Here is a 12,510-nt window from a genome sequence, read left to right as displayed (position 1 = left end):
GTTGCTGCGGGGTTTGATCAGCCACCCAGACGACAAAACAACTTACACCAGAGGAGATGGGGGTTCCCAGTAGCAGGCACATGATAAGGATTCAGAGCACTCTGCAGCCCTGCCCTCCCTGCTGCAGCCAGCTCAAGCAGCCCACACAACTGCTGAGCTGCTTTGGGGAAGACCAGCTCCTGGAAGAGAGAAGATAGAGACATGGACAGATCATCCAAGATTAATGATGGAAAAAAGTGAAAATACTTGTAAGAGGAAGTTTTCACTATGCCAGAATCATTATTAATCGCCTGCAACTCCCTGTGACTAAGAGTTGCTAAACTTCATTGGCATTTAAAAATGTAGATATTCCATTACACAGGCAAAAAACAGCTAAGATATTGGGATATGAAAGGGGAATTAACTGCAATGGGCACTTTTAATTCATTTTTAAGAGTATTTTTTCAAAAGTGTTTTTTACCTTGTCTGTTAAACTTCTGGCAAGTCATTTTTACCTCCTCTATTTTAACCTTTTTTTTCTAATTTGTCAGTGTTTTTTATCTCCCATGCCAGTTTCTATGAAATTAATAGAGTGATAGAGAAATTTCCAGAATATTAAGGTATGTCAAGCACTGGCTGAAACAGTGTCCAAAAGATGACTAAAATCAATTTCCCAACTGAGATCAGCATAGCCACAACCTTTAGTAGAAATCACAGAAGCAAAACTTGACAGAAAACAACTCTTGATGGTCACAGCATCACTTGCTTTGATAAGAAATTGTATTTACAGAATTATCTTTTGCACTTTTTTGTAACCTTTTCTCTTCAGGGTCTTCTTCACAAGTAAATCTAATGTGGCATCTTTGTCTTTCATTGCTTTGCACAGCACACCATTTTTTGAACAACATGAGACTGAAATATTTGTGCAAAGAAAGTCTGGCATTCAGGTTTCCCATCTGTTCAGCTATAAAGGGAGACTATGGAGACAAGTCTTTTGCCTAACACAGATGATATACACCCCATATTCCAAACTCTGTCAGGCATTCCTGACAGATCTCTGCTGAAAGACCACACTGCTTTTGAGGGCAGAGCTGGCACTGGAACTGTGACAAAGCTGACAAAGCACCAGCACATGGAAAACCATTGGCAACCCTTTGTTGGGGTTGGCAATGGACAAAAAGCTCAGAGGGGTGAAGGGCTGAAACCTCCCTCTGAGGCCACAGACACCACACATGAGTTACCATCACTCTGAGCCTCCTCAATTCTCATGTGCACCTGTAAACTCTCTTTGAACGGGCAGGTGGGGGTTTCTGACATCTTTGCTCCGATAGGGAACATGTGATTCTGCCTCCTGACTCTTCCAGCTTGCCTTAAGCTTACACTGTTTGTCTGAAATGGAGTAAAGGGGCTTAAATTCACCTCATACAAGGCCAACAGTGACAGTTCATTGAAACACATGGCCCTTTACTTCCTCTGTAAGAGAAGGGCTAGAGCAGCTAAGCAAACTCAAAGGCAGGATGCAAGATAAAGGCAGCTTTGAGAAGAAGGATTTGAGGTTTTGGTTTTCCATTGCTCCATTCTAAAAATAACAATCAAACCTCAGGAAGGGGTGAGGTGGCACCCTGTTTTTATGGACTGTAAGTGTTGGTGCACAGATGCTATGGAACTATCCCTAGCTGAGGCCTGGACTTGAGCTCAAGTCCCTTGGGAATGGCTTTGTAGTTCTGAGGAAGCAGTAAAAATGTTACAGGTCTCTTCAATGACTGGTGTTTGCCTGCCTTCACAAATCATCTCAATATTTTCACCCACATTTCTTGAATACAAGAAACAATTAACATACCTATTTTTTCCTTTGTTATGAGGAACTGTAACTAAAGGATGGATACAAATTCCTGCTGTCCTGGGTACCAGAAGAGAGAAAGTCTTGGTACGTCCATCAGCTGGGGACACCAGAGGGTGAATCTAGGGAAAAGCCACCAACTGTTGTTCCAGAGCACTAGGAGGAGGCAGGCTGTAGGTTCAAAGGACCCAGCAGATGTGTCTGGAAGGGAAGTGGGGAAAGAAGTGTCTGTTAGCTGTCACCGCCCTTGGACGAGAATGCAAAGGGCATTGGCAAAATTTTCTCTTGTTCTTTCAAGACCAAAGATTTATGAGAAGGTGTTCCCTAATTTAATTCTGCTTTTCCCGTGATTTCTCTGTCCCACTCAGGATGGGTCTCCTTCCAGCAAGGAGTACAACTCACAAAAATGAAGGAAACCCCTGATCTTCAAAGGGCTGCAGCACACTGCCATAATGCTGCCATAGCAAGGACATAGCCCCATCTATACAGGCAAGATCAAACAGCATCCTGCAGAGTCAGGATGCTATTGCATTACAACATGATTCTTCCCCATGACAGATTTGGCCAAAAGCCAGGCAATGAAATGGGTCTGCTCAGACTGAATGGACTTGGGGTCTTAGACAGCAGTTGGAGATTTATGCTGCTGCTCTTACAGAAATCAAATCAAGACACTGTTCCCCAGCATTACAGGCTTACCCAGCCATCTGCAGACCAATGGTGTGAAATCTGTGCCTTGTGTGTCATCACTGTAGCTAACATCTTGTGTTTTTCTTTCAAAAAATGTGTTCATTGAGTTCATCATTAATAATAATTGATATCAGTTAATACTAATATTCAGAAAATATGGGAAGGAAAATCCTTTGAGAATATCCATAGGTGAGCACATCAAGGGATCATGCTGTGCTCTCATTTTCTAATGTAACTGCCCACTCAATGATAGCTTGATAGGAAGTGGCACAGATCTTTTTAGTAGCACTTTGCTGCCAAGGTGTTTTAATGAAAGGCAATCAGCAGGACATAGCAACCTGAAGTACTGAGCAATGCCACAAAATCCAGAGATTTTTGTGAAGAGATTTTATCTGTCCTTAATACACCTGTAACCCTGATTTTGATCTTGAAGTCATGGATATACTTAATATTCCTTGCAATATGCAAGGAATATTGAAAAATTATGAATCCATCAATACTGTGGATTAGAGAGCAGAGAATGAGAGAAATTAGCCTTTTAGGGCTTGGTGACTCTTGCAGGACTTGCAGAAGGACTGAAACCCTTAATGCATCTACATTAAAGGGGCTTGTGTCTGCTGTAATCTGGAAATTGCCAAATGTTTGCTTCGTGCATGTAGGATAGTACATGCTGGAATTTATGGGCATACTCATCTGAGATGAGTCACAGACTACAATAAGCTCAAACCCATTGCAAAAAACCAAACCAAACCAAAATTGCTGCGGGATTTGCACAAAAATATAGATTAGCATGGGCAGAATGAGTGTGTTTGATTGGCACAAGTGATAGTTTGCAAGATCTTAAGCTGCTGTAACATAATTCCCAGCAATCATATGCCTAATATGTTATCATGTCTCTGTTTATTCTAGCAAATGAAATTAATTAGAGTCTATCCACTGGTTCTGAAGGGTCATGTTATGGTTTGGGTTCTCATGATCGGACTGGAGCCTGCAGCTCATCCTGCCCGGTTTGGGATAGTAGGAACCACCTGACCTGCTGTCAGATGAGCGTATGCAAAAAGAAAAAAAAAATTCTTTCTTGACCACAGCAAGCTAAAACCTCTGCAGGTGACACTGAATGTCATGGGAGGACACAGGCCTCTCTGGAAGCTACTTTTGGACAAAGGACTTTTTAAGTGTCAAGTCCAGAAGGACCCAGAGTTTCAGAGAGATAGCTGATAGAGGATGGCATGTTCTACCACTGGTCACAGAACACGAGCGTTTGCAACATCACTGTTTAAATAATCGTTTAATGATGGACTTGGCAGTGCTGGGTTAACAGTTGGGCTTAGAGATCTTTTCCAACCTAAATCATTCTATTTATTTATTATGCTAAATTGTGTGTTTGCCTGCACAGTCCATTGTGTAATAAAATCAGTAGTGTAAGCTATGTTTAACATCTAGAAACAGGCACATGACAGGAGCACCAAAGTTACTTTAATAGTCAGATCAGTTTGTGTCCTCCAGCCAGAGTGAGGAAAATCCTCTCACTGAAACACAGGAAGATGCAACAGGGGAACATCTCTTTAGCCAGGATACTCCTTTAAGCGTCAGTCCACATCACAACACAGCAGCTCTTAACTACTTTAGGAAGATGTTGACTTTCTGGAAAGGTCTTGGAAAAATCATCCAGCTTTTGCACCACTCCCCTCCTGCCTAGGGGTGCTGTTCCCTGTGTGGGGGGTCAGAGGCACAGTGGCTGCCTGTAGCCCCCAGCAGGGAAAGGGGGTAGCAAGGCTCACAGCTCTCCCTGACAGATGTACATGGAAGTTCACACTTCTTCTCATGGCATTGCTTCCATGTTGGTATCTACCTGGACAATTTCCACTTCCCAGCAGCAGAAAGACTTTCCCCCACAAAGGCCAGAGTCGATGTCACTTCAGAGCACAACGAGCAGCAGCAGGAAAAGCTGAACTCTACATCAGGGCACATTGATGCTGCCAGATCTCTGTCAATTCACTGGTAGCTCTGATGTGTCGCCTGCTCCTGTGGCTTTGGTCAGGAAAAGACCTCATCGTCAAGGCTTCAGTCTGACAATAGGCATGAAAGAGCTGTGTCTTTGAAATCTGCCCTCATAACGTGAACAGAAAACAGCATTTTCAGTGAAAGATCAGAAAAGCCAGCGGAATCAGCAGGCTCTGCAGATTGTCACTGCTCACATGTTTGCTTTGTTATCAGCATATACATTCAAATGCACATTTGTCAAAGGGCTGTGGCACAGTCGCCTGTGCAAATCAAATCGTAGCGGAAAGCAAGAAAAGCGTTTGCCTGTGATGAGATCTCACCTGCTTTGTGTGCAAGCTGCTGGAGATCATTAGTACTCTCTGATACTTGTTATTTGTAAGCAGCCCTGCTCTCTTCAGGTTCATTTCCTGCTCCACAATGCAACACTGCCAGACATTTTCACACATTCTGGATGCATTGTGTAACATGGGGGAAAAATCTTCAGCTACTGACTGCCTGACCATCTAATAACTCATACAGCTCAGCTGCTGTATGCTGCAACCCAGGATTCAACCCAGACCACGTGCAAGAAAATCCATGAAGGACAGAGACCTCCACAAAATGGAACCTGCACCCTTCCCAAAGCCTAAGAGTATATGACAGACAAGAAAGAATTTGGACTGGAAAAAAATCCAGACTCCTAAGGCAGGAATTGGTTGCTAGTGCTGTCACAAAAGGTGCTGGGTCCCACCTTGAGATGCACTCTTCCTTGGTAAACTGTGTATGCCACAGCCATATTTCCACACAGCCACACGGCTCAGCAGCCAGCTATGAGGTACACAGCACCACACAAGTGTTAGTTTCACTCCTGATTTTTAGCTACTTTTGATGAAAAATGCGTCATTAACTGAGAGCTGATGCTCTGATGTGGGATTTCCAGAGAAAGGAATAAGAGATCTGATTTCTGATGAATTTTCATACAACATGGGCAGAAAACAGGCCTCTAACTTGTGTGAGTGCAGCTGCATCCCTTGAGGTCTCCTGGGGTAGTTGTACTCAGATGCCTGCAGGATGGTGACCTATCTCTCATGGAGCTGGTGGTGGTAAGGAGGGCCTATCAGTTTAGTAGTGTTCACTTTCCTGACACTGATCTGCAACACGTGTTCTTGGTAAGTAAGCAAGAGACCATGTAATTATTTAGGTAAAGTGGCAACTTTGATTGAACTGTTTGGTAAGTACCAGCAACAGACAAAAGAGCATCCTAAAAGTGAATAAAAGGGGTGTCCTGTGGCCCTGCCTAAATCTCATACACTCTAGGAAAGCCTCACTCGCTCTTTTTTTATTTCAGTTAATGAAAATTTCATTTCAAAGGAAATTTTAATTAAATGAAAATTTGTGTTTAATTTCAATTATTTTTAAATTATTATTATTATCATCATTTTTATTGTTATATTTTTAGATTATATTATATATATTATTAAATATTATCATTATTATTATAAATAAGCACCTTAGAGGTCCCCGTGTCTTTGTTCCCACATGGTGGCTGAGAACTGCACTGCCTCTATTGCCATCACTATTGGGAGGACAACTGCAACCACCAGGCTGTCAGAGGCCAGGGTAATGCTGCAAGCAGGCTGTGACTGGCTGCACCACTTCAGTGTCCTGCTCAGGAAGAAAGGAGATTAATAAAGGCAACTACCTCCAGCTAGTTGTGGAGGCTTCTAAAAGCCACTATGCTGGCATGTGTAAAACCCATTACTCATTCCAGTTTCCCTATCTGAAGGTGTCTGGGAATGCACAGGAATATTTCCCCATGCTGTTAGCAGCCCACTGGAGATGAGAGCCCAGGCATTCTTCCAGGGGGGTTCTGGTCCCCTTCAGGGATAGTCAGACTCTCCAGACTGGTCAAGTTCAGCCCTGCCAGGAGCTCAACAGCACTGAAGTAGTGTGGATGAACATGTGCCAACCTTGAGCTGCCTGGCTCTGGTCAGTCTAGTCCACTAGCAGAGTCACTGTGCACAGATCTACCTTTAATTGCATGTGCACTTTGTTTTGTGTGGTGTTATCTGTGGATCCTACAGAATATAATGCTTCTACTTTAAATTCACATTGAGACGTTCTAAACTGGAGTCTCATTACTGTCACTTTAGACTATAGGCATGTGATTAAGTAATTTCTCTTAAATTAGACTTCACAAAAGAAACCTCTAACTGACCTCCTTTTCCTTCTGCTCCATGCTGGTTGCACATTAAAACTCATTACTCCAAACCATCCTGACAGGCATTTTTGCTGACAGTCACAGTCCATTCTAGCCAAGAGTTCTGGACACATCCAAATGTGCATGACTTGTTTCTAGTCTGAACCTGCCTGTTATTAACTTCTAACTTGCTTCAAGTTATGGCTTCCTCTGTTATATTAAAAAGAAATTGTTGGAAAGTTTCAATTTTGCAAGAGTGATTTAAAGACCAATAGTTTTCTCTGGACTCTGTAGATCTTTGCATATAAATAACCTTGGATTTAAATTCCCAGAACACTGAAAGCCTCTAAAATGGCTCTATACATGGTGAAAACAACCACAGAGTGTTAGGTCTGTCTGCACCCAGTCTTCATAAGCCTTAAACTGCCCATGATACTTATATTAAAATCTGCAAGTGGATTCTCAGTTACCATAAAATCATAATTTAGGACATGATTCTGCTTTCACTTACACCTATATTGGTTTCTGTAACTCTCCCACTTCCAGCAGAATTTGCTACATGTGAAAATAGGTGTAGATTACACCTGACATGTCAGTCTGGTTGTCAATAGCTTCGTGGAGCTTAGAGGTGGAAGGAACTGCTAGACCACTTTGTCTGACCTGCCTGTTATGGAAATCCATTCAGTTATTCTTGTACTGAGCCCAATAAATTTCACTGAACTAAAATGTAGCTTCCAAAAAGGCATCCAGAGGATTTCAAAACGTAGGAATCCACCACTCCCCTTCATCGTTCAGACAGCTGTTTAAAGAAAGCTTGCTATTAAATGTGCCTTCTTTCTAGCATGAATACATCTACCTTCCAGTTTTAGTTTTTCACTGTTACATGACAAAGATCCTTATTTTCTCTCATTTTCTTACTGTGAAGACAACTATGCATTGCAAAAAGTCTGCTTCTTGCTTTCCTTTTTGATAAGCCCTACACAAGAGCCGATCTGCAGTAAAAAGGTGTGTGTAAATCCTTCCCTTAGAGACAATGCAAGATAAGAGCCTCCAGAGCCAGTGGGCTCAGCCACCTCAGCGTCACTGGGGGACCAGCTCTGCTCCTGTCTTCTGGGCAGCAATGCTCCTGACGAGGCTGTTTAGGGCAGTCCTGCTGTCTGCTAGCACTGGCTGCTCGTTTCCACTCAGCCAGCCCCGATCCCTTCAGCCTGCACAGCCAGTTCACACATGCACGTAGGAAATGGCTGTCGTGCTCTGCACCTGCCCTCAGCACAGTCACTGAAGGGATCAGTGAAGCACTGTAAACTCTGCTGGTCCAAGCATGTGTGTATGCTGGGGGTGAGTGTTCACATACTTAAGGGTGATTGGAACGAAGGGAGAGGAAAAATGCACATGGAGCCTCAGGGTACCCACATTCCCTCGGGGTAAAACTGGGTACTCAGTTGCTGAAGAGTGGCTTACATTACATCAATTCATACACTAATTTATTCTGCAGTAACCAATTTATTTAACCATAGCCTATGTTAATCTCCCCCAAAAATATATTTTGTCTGACCTCTCTCAAACAATCCCATTGCCTCATTAGAAAATTAAGTCAGGTTAGTTCATTAAGATTATTCTCCTATGGCTGGTGATAATCTATGCCTGTGGACAGTGACAGCCAAGAACTCCCTTTTCCTCACTACTTGTGATTATAAATCACAATTAGGAGTCAGGATTGTTTGATAATGGTAACCATGTCGACGTAACATAACATATAAATGTAGATGTGATATACTTCTAATGAAACACATCTACATCTGGTTTCTACAGCATTGCGTGGATTGGCATTAATCATGTCCTCCTACTCTTAATTCCTTCCTGGTAGGCAAACCTAACTTCCCGACCTACGTTATCCCACTTGCCCTGGCAGTGTGATTGCACAACATGAGCTATGGCTGAGAAGGAAATAGCTACGGGCATGAGAGGCTCACCATTCCCATTATGTCATTTTCTAAAGCAAAGTTTTGGTGTAATTTAAGTGCTGCTGTTGCTGCACAAAGATTTGTGCCTCACCTACTGTCTCTTGATCCCTGTTCAAACCTAAGGAGCATGGGATTAAGCCAATGGGATACTGTGTATTTCCAGAGTAAGATGCATTCATCAGTAGAGGTGACACGCAGTCTTCAAATGTAACTATTAAAAGGTGGAATACAAAAAACCAAAAAACAAAAAAACGCTATTTCATTTATAACCAGTGCTCACTTGAAAAAATTCATCTGTAACATTTAGTTGTTAACCAAACCAAACAAACCCAACTTCCCCCTGAAATCTCATTTCAGAAATTATCCTAGATGTCAAGTCCCCTGTGCAGAACATATATATCCCTGAATCAAGACAAGGCCACCAAGTGCCCAAGGAACACAAACGAGGCTGGCAGCAACATCTCCCCAAGGCACAGTGCTGAGAGTAGCCGTGGGTGGATGGATTAGGACACCTGTGTTACAACTGAATCCTCTCTTGCCTCTGACAGTGCCAAAGAAACTCTGATGCCAGGAAATCACACCTTAGGACTCACACAGACGTCAAGGACTTGGTTATGTGTACAACAGTAGGAGAGCTTCCTGAGGTAGCCCCTTGCCTGGCTAGATGACAAACATTCATCAGGAACTGGAATGATAGGACAAGGAATAATGGGTACAAAATGAAAGAGGGGAAATTTAGGTTACATATTAGGAAGAAATTTTTCACTGTGAGAGTGGTGAGGCACTGGAACAGGTTGCCCATGGAGACTGTGGATGCCACAACCCTGTCAATGTTCAAAGCCAGGCTGGATGGGGCTCTGAGCAACCTGGTCTAGTGCAAGGTGTCCCAGCCCATGGCAGGGCAGGGTGGGACTAGATGGTCTTTAAGGTCCTGAACATTCTGTGATCATGTCATAAGCTGGCTTACACCAGATACTTGGCTAGTAGGATGGCTCCCCTGGAGAGGGGGATCAAGTAGCTCTCTTGACACCCTTCTGCCCTCTGCCCGTTTGCAGCAGACACTGCCATATGTCCCCTTGCCTGATGAGACAGATGTGCAGGGCTCTGTAACTAAAGGTTTTGTGACACACATTGGGAGGTGGGTGGGAATGGAGCTGCCTAGGAAGGACGGTCTGAGAGAGAGGAATACCTGAAAGCCCGGATGGGCTCTATGCTTGCTAAGTCAGGCTGGACTTTCAAGGACATTCTAAACCACCAAAAGCCAGATTGGTGCCACAGCAGTTGTTTTGCCTTCATCCAGCCCAAGTTCTTTCTTACTTTATTGCTGCTCCCTCTCCCTAAACAACTGATTTCTAACCTATGACAGTTCTCCTGATATAGGAAAAGGGAGAGTGAGGAGGAGGGTGAAACAGTTGCTTTCCCTGGCAATGCCAGGTTAAAACTGCCCACAAAACTCTGGCTTAAACTGCCATCAGATTTGTTATTTGAGACATTGATCGTTCAAGGAGCTCAGCTTCAATGCTCATCCTAAAGCCACTCTCCCCATGGCAGGGACTGAACACACCTGTAAATGTAGCCACTTCCCCAAGGTAGGTACCCAAAAAATCTCCGGCCTAGGTAACCACCGACTTTAAACCATTTATTGCACACGAGAAGCCCCCAGCGTGCTCTGGAGTTTTCGCACACCAGAAGGCAACGACGGGCGATAACTCGGCGAAGAGTCATCTCCGGATTTCCCAACGGTGTCTGGATACGGCTCCCTTTGTGGGCTCGGCGCTCCAAAGAGGCGACCTCTGCGGTCCCTGAGCAAACAGCACGGGGGAAGGGGAAGCAGATCCCCGCCATCCTCCCCCGCGGGTCCCCGCCAGGGCACGGCGGACGCGGCCGCGCCAGCCCGGCCCCGCTCCGGCCCCGAGCCCCGCGGGCTCCGCTGCCTCAACAGTGCCACCCAGTGCCTCTTTTATGTCATTGGCAGTGGAAATGGGGACTCGAACGCGGGGAAACCCGCCTTGCAGGCAGAGCGGAGTCACAAGAAGCGAGTGAAAGCTGCCGGCAAGCGGCAAAGGGGTGTGCTGCGAGCTGCTGGTGCCCCTGGCTAACCGGGAACCATCGACAGAATTAACACTTCTGATTTATAACGAAACAAAACCAAAAAAACACCCTCAAACCAACCAAAACCAAAACCAAACCAATCCAAAACACCAAAACAAAACCCACACGACAATTTTCCAGTTTTTAAACGGCCTAACGTGTTTCCCGGCTTGTTTTATCACAAGAGGCATGGGTAGGAATGTCAGTGGGAGCTTCCTCGGGTATATACTACAACAAATCTTCCCGAGAGTGAATGGGTAAAGCAGGCTTGAGAACTGCAAAGTTCATCCATTCATAGAGGCAATTCCCTTATTAATAAAAACCAGCAGCAGCAAAAACCGTCCCAGCCGAATAGTGGCTGTGGGAGGGACGAATCCCACACCCCAAGCCCAAGGATGCAGGGAGTGAGGAAAGTGGGGGGTTCCCCCAACTGCGGGGCATGAAGAGGAAACCAGTTGGTGGTAACATATGTGTATTGTATTTCTCTGAAAAAACTTGCAACTTGGCTAATTAAATTCCTGGCGCTGAGCTGGTCCTTGGCTGAGATCATGGCAATTGGGAGGGTTGGGTTTTTTTCCTCCTTACAGGAGTTCCCTCCTTCTTCCCATCCCCGCCTATTAAAACAAGTCAAGTCTCCCTTGTTAAAAGACCCCATAACGTGGAAGAGGCAGAAAAGCAGCAGCAGCAGCAGGAAAGAAAAAGACGTCTGGAAAATATTACCCGTTTGCTGCTGCTGCTGCTGAGAAACCTCATTGAAACAGTTACTCGGGCAGCAAGGTATCACCAAAGAGACTTTATCTGATGCTGATCTCCCAAACTTTCAGACGCTGCCTCGCAACTTCTCCAGGCTCCTGGCTAGCCGGGCTTGAAATAAGATCTTCAGCTTCGACCACGAGAAACTAACTCCTAATTTATTATTTCTAACTTTTTTTAATTATTATTATTATTATTATTATTATTATTTGGAAAAAAAATCCCACAACTTTGAGCTAGAAACTGAAGCAGAGAAAGACAAATACATGGTAATTGGGAAAACACGTGGGAGAAAATGAGTAGGATTGAATAGCCTTACACGATTTTTTTATTATTTTCAGTTTTAATTATTTTTTATTTCTAAGCGTCTCAATAAGCCCCTGAAAAGTGCGATTTGTTCTTTTACCTCAAACTTGGAAACTATTCAGCGGGAGCAACGGTACGTGAGACCACACAGTTGGCTGGAGCCCCTCTATGACCAAAGGACAGAAGGACAAACAAGGTAGGTGATTTATGATTATGCTTCTGTCAGCTCAAGAGCAGAAGACCCCCTCCTCCCATCCTCACGATTCAAGGGAGAAAAGGTGGAACAGATCCCCAAAATACGAGTGGGGCTGGGGGAGGATCTTACCGGCTCCTACGCTACACCTATTTCAGCAATGAATAGGACCGTCGTGAGGATGAATGAGGTTTTCAGCTTCAACCCCTCCTCCGTGTAATCCGTTTAAGACATTGCTGAGCTTCAAGATCTGGGGGGGGGGCGCGGCGCAAACAAAAAAACCCCCCAAAAAACTAGCCCAACCGCCCCACAAATCCCCGAAATTGAAATAAAATTGAGCACAGGCTGGGCAGCCGCTCCGCTCATGGCAGGGGAGAAGGCGAGACCTGCTCAAAGCCCAGTCCGGATTCTCTCCGGCCGCCCCTCGCCTTCGCATCCAGGGCCGGGCGGGGACGCGACAGGAGCGGAGGGAGGGCTGGGACTGAGGGAAGGCAGGCGAGGCGGCGGGCGTGGG

The 12,510-nt window shown here is 44.7% G+C and overlaps 1 protein-coding gene across 1 annotated transcript in view; it reads left to right on the top strand.

The window, feature by feature from the left end:
* The first annotated feature begins 11,391 nt into the window (after positions 1-11,391).
* HAS2 (hyaluronan synthase 2) overlaps positions 11,392-12,510 on the top strand; it is a 19,909-nt gene continuing 18,790 nt past the window's right edge. Inside the window, exon 1 of the mRNA XM_042036336.1 lies at positions 11,392-11,999. The gene's annotated coding sequence lies outside the window, so the exon portion shown is untranslated. The remainder of the gene's footprint in view (positions 12,000-12,510) is intronic.

The sequence above is a fragment of the Corvus kubaryi genome, unplaced genomic scaffold (assembly GCF_017639235.1).
Source record: "Corvus kubaryi isolate FWS band 111438036 unplaced genomic scaffold, C.kubaryi_AGA036_p1.0 37385, whole genome shotgun sequence".
Lineage (NCBI taxonomy): Eukaryota > Metazoa > Chordata > Aves > Passeriformes > Corvidae > Corvus > Corvus kubaryi.
The sequence above is the reverse complement of the archived record's forward strand: the minus strand, read 5'-3'. Positions and strand labels throughout refer to the sequence as shown.